Source organism: Rutidosis leptorrhynchoides, chromosome 4, assembly GCF_046630445.1.
Source record: "Rutidosis leptorrhynchoides isolate AG116_Rl617_1_P2 chromosome 4, CSIRO_AGI_Rlap_v1, whole genome shotgun sequence".
Classification (NCBI taxonomy): Eukaryota; Viridiplantae; Streptophyta; class Magnoliopsida; order Asterales; family Asteraceae; genus Rutidosis; species Rutidosis leptorrhynchoides.
The window spans coordinates 63464611-63476934 of record NC_092336.1 but is presented as its reverse complement, the minus strand read 5'-3'; the positions used below and the strand labels follow the sequence as shown (position 1 = coordinate 63476934).

The following is a 12324-nucleotide window of genomic DNA, read 5'->3' as shown; positions in this document are numbered from 1 at the left end:
AATTCATACTTTAATAATTCATACTTTAATAATTTAAAAATCTATTATAAATAGAATTCAATAGGTTTCATTATTTCATAGAAACTTGAAAATATTTTTCTCTAAACTCTCTCAATCGATATACATATATATATTTACTCCGTATTATTTCAAGATATTATTAGTATACATAAAATATTACTACGGAGTGCTGTCCGAATGATTTCGAAATTGTTTTTCGAGTGGGATATGATTAAGGAAATTATGGGTTATAGCTATGGAGGTGATTGAGTATGGTTCATGGGTATACTCGTGAGGTCAATATAGTGTTTATCATTTCCGTTGCGTCTACGTACCTTTCCTGCAATATTGAATCTCAATATTGATACGTGAGTACTCATAATTTAACTTTTACATACTAATAGTGTATCTCTGACTAGTGCTCGAGTATTTAGGATTATGCATGCTTGTACTTTTGATATTGCCCTTAGACAGATTAGGTTGAATCTTGAATTAGTTACACTTGCGGTTGAGATAAGGTATAAGATATGCATGTCCTTGGAAAGCTAGCGAAAAATTAAGAACTTTTCCTTTAGATATCGAATGGTTTCGATGAACGGATTAGAAGTTATAATCAATTGAATTTTCGATATTTTTATTAAAAATGATTATTATTATCGTCGTTTTTATCGTCGTTCTAGTTTTATCTTATTATTATCATTATTATTATCTTTATCAATAAAAGGGATTTATCATTAAAAATTGTTATTTTTTTATTATTACTATCGTTATTATCGTTAAAGTTATAAATAGTATTATTATTATTATTGGTATTATTATTATTATTATCATTATTAATATATATATCATTATTTAAAAATGATTATTGTTATTGTTATTATTATTATTACTATATTATCATTAAGATAATTAATAGTATTATCGTTAATAATGTTATAGTAACTATCATTATTAATATTAGTGTAATTAAAACAAATATTTGTAACACCTAATTATTTTGATTACTATTATTATCATTATTATGAACACGATATAAAAGACGATTAAAAGCTATTAACGAAACGATTAGGAAATAATGGGTAAGAGTATCATGATGAAATTAAATATTATAAGATATTGATTTAGATAAAATTATCGTTCTTATTATTTTTATCATTACTATTATTATTAAAAATATCGTTAGTATTAAAACTATCATTTTAACAAAAATTATCATTTTAATAGACATGTCATTGTTACTATAAAATATCATTATTATTATTATTTTAAATAGAATTATTATTTTAAAGATAATATTAAAAATTATCGTAAATATTAAAGTTATCATAATTAGAATTATCGTTTTATCATAATGTCATCTTAGTAATTATAAATATTGATATTTTTATAATAATTATTATTATTACAAAATAATACAACTTTTACTTACTATCATTATAGATATTATTTTATCAAATAAATATGTGATACAAACATATTTTACTACGTGTAATAACTTACTTTAATAATACCTATCATATTATCTTTATAATATTAAATGAACCCTATAAATTTTATTACTTAATATATATAAAAGTATATTTTATTATATAAATTTAATATAAAATTTTATTTATTAATAAATAAATTATATTATTTACTCTAATAAATCTTTTAAAAATATTTAAAAATATAAAATGACGATATTTAAACTATATATTAATCATGTATAGATTTTTGGAAATTATTTTGAGTCAAATTTACTTTTGTTGACTTTTGCATATTAGTCTCGAGCATTAGGATTGTGGTACACTATGACTTGACCTAATTTGTTAGACAAATATTGACCAACACATAAATATATATAATTAATTTAGGTTCGTGAATCCGAGGCCAACCTTGCACTTGTTCAATGACATTATATGTATTTTTACTACGAAATACAGTATGGTGAGTTTCATTTGCCTTTTTACCATTTATATTTTTGGGACTGAGAATACATGCGCTTTTATAAATGTTTGACGAAATAGACACAAGTAATTGAAACTACATTCTATGGTGGAATTATCGAAATCGAATATGCCCCTTTTTATTGAAGTCTGGTAATCTAAGAATTAGGGAACAGACACCCTAATTGACGCGAATCCTAAAGATAGATCTATTGGGCCTAACAAACCCCATCCAAAGTACCGGATGCTTTAGTACTTCGAAATTATATCATGTCCGAAGGAGGATCCCGGAATGATAGGGGATATTCTTATATGTATCTAGTTAATGTCGGTTACCAGGTGTTCACCATATGAATGATTATTTTTTGTCTCTATGCATGGGACGTATATTTATGAGAACTGGAAATGAAATTCTTGTGGTCTATTAAAATGATGGAAATAAATGATTATGATAAACTAATGAACTCACCAACCTTTTGGTTGACACTTTAAAGCATGTTTATTCTCAGGTGTTAAAGAAATCTTCCGCTGTGCATTTGCTCATTTTAAAGATATTACTTGGAGTCTTTCATAGCATATTTCGAAGAACGTTGCATTCGAGTCATTGAGTTCATCAAAGATTATTATTAAATCAATTTATAGTTGGATAGTGGATATTATGAAATGGTATGCATGCCTGTCAATTTTTGATGTAAAGAAAGATTGTCTTTTAAAAACGAATGCAATGTTTGTAAAATGTATCATATAGAGGTCAAATACCTCGCAATGTAATCAACTATTGTGAATCGTTTATAATGTATATGAACGGGTCCTTTCAGTGGTGGTGGTTGGTGGTGGTGGGTGGTGGTTGGTGGTGGTGGGTGGTGGTGGTGGTTGGTGGCGGTGGTTGATGGAGGTGGGTGGTGGTGGGTGGTGGTCGTGGTGGTCGTGGTGGTCGTGGTGGTGGTGGGTGGTGGTAGGTGGCGGTGGTTGGTGGTGGTGGGTGGTGGCGGTGGTTGGTGGTGGTGGTGGGTGGTGGTGGTTGATGGTGGGTGGTGGCGGTGGTTAGTGGTGGTGGTTGATGGTGGTGGGTGGTGGTCGTGGTGGTGGGTGGCGCTGGTTGGCGGTGTTGATTGATGGTGCTGGTTGGTGATGGTGGTGGTTGCTGGTGGTGGTGGGTGGTGGTGGTGGTGGGTGGTGGTGGTTGGTGGTTGTGAGTGGTGGTGATGAAGGTGGTTCATAATATGTTAACTTTTATATAATTAATTTTTATTAATTATAATTATTAAATTGGCCTTTTTACCCTTCTATCTATTTTAAGCTAAATTGAAATTTTATGGTATTTTGTAGTTTATATTTGTTTATTCAGTTTGTACTCTTTTTAAGTTTAGCTACGGATCTTGCCCATATACATATATATATATATATATATATATATATATATATATATATATATATATATATATATATATATATAAAAGTGGGTTCAAATGAGAACTAAAGAAAAAAGAAGAACTGCGAGAACTATTTTAAACTATTAGATTAATTAGATTGATTGCTAGGATTAAATGTAATATTTAAAATTTTAATCAAATATTAAATCTACGCTAAAAGGGTACTTTAGGAAACTAAATTAAGGGGACGCATTGCAGTTGTATAAGTTCAACTTAACCGTAGGAGCAGTTGACAAAAATTAGGGTAGCGGTTTCAAAATTAGAATAATCTTGATCAACATTCGTTTTTTATGGATTAAAATTCAAATCCCTAATTTGTAACGTAATCATCGATTTGGAGGTGAACGATTTTGAAAAACAAATCCCTGTAAAATTCCAAACCAACTTCTTAGTGCGTACATTCAAAAGCAAAAAATTGTTCATTCGAATGCTAAAAAGTCGATCAATAATCAAGGTACGATATATTCAATTGATAGTTTAATTATCATTATATTAATTTGATTTTTTTTTTTTGGTTATAAGCGTTGGCTTTTTTCCAGTGCGTAGGTCATGGACATTAAGTAGGTAGTATTTTTTTTTTTTTAGTTAATATGGTAATCTGTGTGGTTTTGAGTGAATATGTTAATGAACATTGTTTACGTATGTTAAATGTTTATTCTGAACGTGGTTTGTTGTATCATTTTGTTCTTTAGTTTAGTTGATAAGAATCGCAGTGTGTTCAAAAAGTAAAAATTGTGCCATTTTGACACTTATGTTTTGATGTTTACTAGTCACTTTGGAACATGTTTTGTAGTTTATGTATGCACATCAGTTAATTTAATTTGTAACAATTTAGTTGTTGGGGTGACCTTCACCCCTTTCCCACATCGGTTGGAAAGGCAAAAACAAAGGCCCATATATGTGGCTTGATACCTCTTCCTCACAGGACGCGTTTTAAACTCGTGAGGGCAGTTGAGTCGCTGGTGGCTCGCTGTTCCCAAAGCGGACAATATTCTGCGCTGGTCCTGGCTTCTGTCTCCGTTGCCATCAACTGGTATCAGAGCTGGGGTTACGACCTTCACCCCTTTCTCACATCGGTTGGAGAGGCAAAAACAAAGGCCCATATATGTGGCTTGATACCTCTTCCTCACAGGACGCGTTTTAAACCCGTGAGGGCAGTTGAGTCGCTGGTGGCTCGCTGTTCCCAAAGCGGACAATATTCTGTGGTGGTCCTGGCTTCTGTCTCCGTTGCCATCATTAGTAACATGTTAACTAACAGGTTTGGAACTTGTTAAAAAATTTTATATATGCACATGTAGTAACTCGTTAACAATGTGGTCTTGTTAACATGTTAACAAGTAGTAACATGTTAACTTGTTAACATGTTGTAAATCAATTAGAGTATTTAATTTTAGTTTTGATGAACTAGTGGTAAGTTGCTAACATGTAGTAACATGTTAACAGGTTGGAACTTGTTAACTACACTATGAAAGTTAACTTGTTAAATTTTGTAGTCTGAACTTGTATCCTGAAATATGATAATTTTAATTCCTAAAATTAATTTGCTAACAGGTTGGAACATGTTAATTTGTTTATGTACGTACATGTAGTAACTTGTTAACAATGTGGTCTTGTTAACTTGTAGTAACATGTTAACTTGTTAACAGGTTGGAACTTTTTTAGAGTAGTAAATTTTAGTTTTGATGAACTAAAATTAACTTGTTAACATGTAGTAACATGTTAACTTGTTAAAAGGTTGCAACTTGTTAACTACACTATAAAAGTTAACTTATTAAAATTTTGTAGTCTGAACTTGTAAAGTTCCTTATATGATAATTTTAGTTCCCAAAATTAACTTGCTAACAGGTTGTATGCAATTGAAGTTACTTGCTAACAATGTGGTCTTGTTAACATTGTAACATGTTAACATGTAGTAACATGTTAACAAGTTGAAACTTTTTTAGAGTAGTTAATTTTATTTTTGATGAACTAAAATTAACTTGTTAACATATGGCAACCTGTTAACTTGTTGTTGGAACTTGTTAACTTGTTAACTACACTACAAAAGTTAACTTGTTAAATTTGTAGTCTGAACTTGTAAAGTTACTGAAACATGATAATTTTAGTTCTTTAAATTAACTTGCTAACAGGTTGTAACATGTTAACTTGTTTATGTATGCACATGAACTCATGAAGTAACTTGTTAACAATGTGGTCTTGTTTGTCTGTGTTTTCAGTTTGTGTATATCTAATAGCATTACTATACGGCTTATATCAAGGTTGCATATATATGTTAGCTTGTATACTTTGAATTTTTCAGGTGTTCTTCCGGGTTATTCAAGATAGCCATTACTATCTCATTTGTTTCAAATTGAAGGTAGGAAAGGTGGTACTAGTAGACAATCTGCTAGATATGGTTCCATTCAAAGAAAGATACAACAATTTCCCTTACAAACCGGTTAGTGTTAACTTTTTTGCATTCATATTTATAATTTAAGCAGTGGTTGTTGTGATGTTTAAATAAACGTTAATATGTTCTTAGACGAAGTTGGTGGATATGTGATTTTGTCAATATGGGTCAGGCGATATGGGTAACTTGTAGAAACTAGCGTGATTAGCCTGGATATATACCTTTTTGTCGTTAATACATATAAGTATAATATATATTTATATGTATTAAATTGTATTTATATCAGTTAAACTCTATTTACCTATTCGAGATTAGTTAATCTTTTGAATATAGCGTGGATTTAACTAGTATAGAAGCAACTGATCTTTTATGATGATTTAAACTGATATGCAAATTGATGATATTATTGTATTAAATTAATATAGACACTGATATGCAGAGTATTATTTTTGTGATTTTTGTATGATGCAGTACGTATGTTCCCATTTATTAACTGAACTAATCATTCAATGTTTTCCCCAGGTAGAAAATATCAATTGTGAAGTATCTGAAGTCTATTGGTCATGTAAAGGCTACCATTATTGAGGCTGCGGAAGTCGTGGTCCCTTAATTGAGTTAGGTCAAGATGAGGAATTTTGTAGATTGTGAAGGAGTTGTAATGCGCACATGGAAATATCTGTTGGAGGAAATATAAGTAGATGGGATTGTGGACTTGATGTAGAATGGTAATCACAGAAAGGCTGAGGTCCAGCTTTATTCGGGCTGTTATGCAACATGGCTAAAGGTGTGTGGTGGGGAAAGTAAGGATTGAATAATGTCATATTGATTACGCTTGAGATTTTTTGTTCGTTTTTTTAAAGTTAGACGGTTTTAAGGAGTGACGAACAAGGTTTTCGGTAACTAGCAAGTCTTATGAATTCTATGTTATGGTACATGGTTTAATTGTAGTGTACATATAGTATCTTAAATAGCTTCTTATATATATAATAAGTTGCAGTTGCACACATTGTACAATTTTTATGCATAGTGTATGTTGGGGGCTCGAGAAATGGACAGCACTTAACTGCGTCCGTCGTTTACCATCGTAAAATGTTCATCTAATGCTTTTGTAGTTTGAAACGTTTGTTCATCTTAAATGAATATTGTGCCACTACCGGTTTTAGAATTCAGTATTATAAAACAATAATACAACTTAAGTTACATGTAGTACTGTTGGCTAATTTCCATTATTAACTAGTTTAAGATGAGTCACAACAACCATAACTTCTATTGTAGTGCCAATTTTGACCCAAAAACCAACCAAAAACGAAATGCAGTATATAATTTGACCCACATCGGATACACAAATACAAAGGCGACCCGTTAAATCATAGCGTAAGGGTAGGTGTGTAAAGTCATAAAAGGTAATCATAATAAACAATATCTAAAGTGTATTTTCTTAAAGAGAAACCAGCTTTTTCTGCATAACTTTGATACATATCTAATGCTTCCTCGAGTAAATTAAAGATTGTTCCTACAACAGGTTTGTGAACTTCGGGTTCGGGTATGAAGTATCTGCTACCATTTGGCGAATATAATGGAACACTTGAACTCGATGAACCTAATGACAGATTTTTTTAACATATCAGTGACAACATAATTGGTATGTGACATAATCTGTAATTTTTTTAATAAACGGAACTATAAAAAGTGAAATAGTAATTGAGAAAGTAAATGGATGATATTATGTTATTATTTCATGTAGAAACAGGTATCTGATTATCTTCTGGTTTAATATCATATATCGTGTCCATCAATAACAAAGACATACTAATTGACCATAATCGAATTCATATCAAAATTTCAATTTTTTCAAAGACCGTTTACCTTCAATACGTTGAGGCTCGAATGTTCATGATTAACATTTTAACTGTTTCCAATTTCCTGGGAATAATAAACACAGAGTGGCTTGATTGGATGACGATAGTTTATATATTTTTAGTATGCAATTCACGCTATTCTTCTTGAATTTCAGACATTCGGAATTAATAAACAAAATGAAAATAATAGAAATGAAGAATTTAAGTGCTGATTGTGAAGATTTCCGTAATTGATATTTGTGAATTGTAATATGGGTGATAATGGTGGCGATATCTCAGGTTGTATAACTGCAATCCTAAAATTTAGTTTGTAACTGCTGAAAATGATATGTATTTAATTTAAAATTTTAATTGAAATTATACGGAAATTAATTATATATACGAAATTTACTGTTTTACCCTCATGTATTTTGGTTCTCATAGTTCTTACTTTTTTATTGGTTCTCGTTTGAACTTTTATAATATATATATATATAGGGTTAGGTTCATTTGAGAACCAAAAAAATATAAAGAACCTTGAGAATCAATCCTAGTCATTAGATTTAAAAGATCAACGGTTCAAAAATGAGTGGCATGATTGTAAATAATTGCAAAACAAATAAAGCCTAGAAACTAAAAAGGTTACATTCGTCAAACTACACATTTAAAAAGTCGGGAAGTTGGCGAGAATTTTGGGTGGAAAAGAGATAATTGTTAATATGACTTCAAAAATCCCTAAATTTGTGGGGATTCATACTAATCACTGCAAAACATCAAACCGTATGGATTATTTATTTATTATTATCTGCAATATATCATCTAATCTTATGCGTTAGTTTCTCGGAGCCGAAATGCGCATTGTTAATTGGAGATTTGAATACATCGTTGATAAAAAGAAATCACATGTTGAAAGGAAACCGAAATTAGGCATGTATTTTGTTAATATGTGAACTACGTTTTTTTAATTGAATTCAATGAAAAGGATTTGCACAATTTAAAAGGGTTCATTTCTGTAAAACGTTGTTTTTTTTTTTTTTGTTAATTTCATTGACCTGATGATCTATTGTGCAGTTGATTAAATGTGCAAATGATACTATTGTTCAAATGTTTCGATAAACAGTTTTTTTTTTTTTTTTTTTTTTTTTGTGATTTTTTTCTTTTTAACTTCATTGACCTTATGAAAATCTGAACAAATGTAAAAGTTGTGCGTCATTGTTATAAATTTGAGCATGTTACGGGTTGCTTTTAAACTTACACTTCAAAATAGGTAATGACATAATGACGATTTGGTTCATAGTAGTAGGTTATACATATTCAGATTTATATGTATTTGGTTGTAAAGATGTACTATGTTGTATTTGTAACTGTGTTAATTTGAGTTATTGTAAAAATGTTTATTTGAGCATAAGGTGCAATTGATATAGATGAGCATGTTCGTAAATTGCATCTGTTAAAGAAATCATTTGTTATAGTGTGTATTAGTTGAGTTTGATTGGTTGTTCATTTTGGAGGTTTGGCAGGTTCTAAAGTTTGTAATGATACGTTGCAAGCACAAGTAAAACAAGTGCGTGAAGGGGGAAATGATCTTAATTCAGCTATTCGTACTCGGACATCTCCCAAACCGCTGTTTTTTGCACTCCATTCTATGAACAAAATACAGATACAATGTTTATAGAAAATACATAACATATGAACATAGGTTTACGATGTGTGAACATATGAACATAGGATTAGGATGTCTGAACATATGCACTTTTGCGATTTATGAATGTTTGCGATTTATGAATATATGAATGTTTACGATTTATGAACATATGAACATTTACGAATTATGAACATTTGAACTTTTACGATTTTTGAACATACGGACATTTAAAATTTATAAAATAGTGAAAATCACGATATGTACATATTAGTGCACAATCACAAGTTTTACGATTTCTGAATATAGTATTATGATGTCTGAACATATGAACGTTTACGGCTTATGAATGTTTACAAGTTTTACGTTTTATGAATATAGTATTATGATGGATGAACACATGAACGTTTACAGCTTATGAATGTTTGCGATTTATGAACATTAGAACGTTTAAGATTTATGTACATATGAACGTTTACGATTTATGAACATAGTGAAAATAAATCTCGACTAACTGAAGATTGTTGTTTAAATCCATTTTACGAATAAGAAAGTCTAATATAGATCAGTTATATATTGAAAGATGATGATGATCGGAAGAATATAGTTGGATAATCGATTGGTTAAATATGGAAGAAAGTCATGGACATTTGCTATTGATATTTTAAAAAATTGAAGAATGAAGAAATGAATTGGAAAATGTGAGAGTGAAGAAGAACGAGTATGGCTAAAATCATGGAATAATATTAACTGCTACATGTTGGTTAAGTTTAACATGGGAAGTTACTACTTTTTTTTTAATTTATTAAAATCGAAATTAATGTTAGAATTACTTAAATAGCCTTATGATTTTACGTACAAAAGGAGTTCTCAAGGTTCTTTATTTTTTAGTGGTTCTCAAATGAACCCTTGGCTATATATATATATATATATATATATATATATATATATATATATATATATATATATATATATATATATATATATATATATATATGTGTGTGTGTGTGTGTGTGTGTGTGTGTGTGTGTGTGTGTGTTATTTGCTCCGTATACGTTGTAAAACCTATATGTAAATTATTCCTAATTTACAATTAAATCCCTAATTTAATATAAACCTTTTAATTCCTCCTTATACGTATATTACATTACATATATATATGTAAATATGTATGTATGTAACTTACTCTTAATACAATTAAATCCCTAATTTAATATAACTATTATAATTTATAATATTATTTATACATGACAACTTCCTCGAGTACCATTATTTTGCTGAAATAACTAACAATTTTATAAAATTAAACTCGCAGGTTACACTTTTATTCAAAAAAATAATTGTATATAATAATTTAATTCTAAAATAATATAACTTAGACCTTACTAACGATACGTTCTATGACAAATTTTCAATAAACTCATAATTTTTCTAAATATTATGTAGTATATAATTTATATATAATTAAAACATATTAATGGTGAGAGAAAAATTGTAGACATTAAGTTTCTAACACCACCTAAAACCACTTTTAAAATTTGTCAACACCACGGGCTCTTAAACTTAAAAAAAAAACTTTTAAAATTTATCAACACCACGACTTTTAAACTCAAAAGAATTTTTAAAATTTGTCAACTCCACGGGCTCTTAAACTCAAAAGAATTTTTAAAATTTGTCAACACCACGAGCTTTTAAATAATTCTTATATTTTTTCTATTTTTTTAGTATCGGTATTTACATACCAATATGAAATGCAAATTATATTCTTTGCACGATTTTTCGCACCGGGTCAGAAACCTAATATATATATATATATATATATATATATCAACAACAACAACAACAACAGTACCCAATACCACTTGAGTGGTGTATAATGTTCGTGTTTTGTGGTAGGATCAAGATGGAAGTAACCAATCGGAGGGAAGCGGGGGGAAGCAAAAACTTTTCTTTTTTTTCGTTTTTTGAAAAAACTTTGTTCACGAACATTATAGATGGGATGAAAATATGAACATTTAGTAGAGACACTTTGTGATAAATGTTTTTATTTTGGCGGAAAAACGCTCGAAGAAGTAATATATAACAATTATCGTGTTTTTCGAGCGTATGTTGATGTTTTAGCTATTGGGGTTTAGATATTAGGGTTTAGATATTAGGGTTTAGATATTTGGGGTTTAGGGTTTAGATTTAGGGTTTAGATTTAGATTGAGTTTTTAACACGAACGGTTTAGAGTTTAGGGTTTAGGGTTTAGGGTTTAGGGTTTGGTGTTTTGGGTTTATGGAATAAACCCAAAACACCAAACCCTAAACCCTAAACCCTAAACTCTAAATTGGGCTAAATTTTACTTCACAAAACATGAAGAAAAAAAAACATTCATATTCTTCACAAACAATATTATCTTGAATGTTATTTTTGTCGATCGTTTTCCCGCCTAAATAATAACATTCATCACGAAGTGTCTCTTCTAAATATTCATATTTTCGTGTGATCTTGATGCCGGAAAAAAAATTCCAAAAAAAAACGAATTTTTTTTTTTTTTTGCTTCCCCCCGCTTTCCCCCGATTGGTTACTTCCCCATTGATCCTGCCCCTATATATATATATATATATATATATATATATATATATATATATATATATATATATATATATATGCGCGCGAGAGAAATGGTCAAACCCAAAGCTATTCCCTATGCCAAAATTTCAACTCCATTTCATATAATCTGAAAGTGAACAGAAGTTGAAGTTTTGCAAAAACAAAATACTATCTTCCAATCTTTTGCAATTTTCAAATGCTAAATAACCTTTCAATCAACAATAATAATCTGAAAATGACTAACTTAGATAAACAACACGAGCTTCCTGCCAAATAACCAATTGCTTATTATAATTTCGACGTTTACAAAGTGAGATTAATTCAGCATGCATGCATAAGACATCCCTTATTGTCGTAGTTCTTGCACATAACTGATCAAGCCGGCCACCATCCTTTTATTTCCATTGCTATATAAATACATTCTTGAATGTTTGTAGAAATATGTCCTCTTAACTCATCAATACTAACTAAGATCAATATACTGCGACAATGGCTTCT

General features: G+C 29.8%; 1 long non-coding RNA gene across 1 annotated transcript; it reads left to right on the top strand.

Moving 5' to 3' along the window:
* The first annotated feature begins 3641 nt into the window (after positions 1-3641).
* Positions 3642-6695, top strand: LOC139904604 (uncharacterized). Its single transcript, XR_011778907.1, has 3 exons — positions 3642-3815; positions 5661-5798; positions 6273-6695. It is a non-coding gene; the product is annotated as an uncharacterized lncRNA (long non-coding RNA).
* The last annotated feature ends 5629 nt before the right edge of the window (positions 6696-12324 follow it).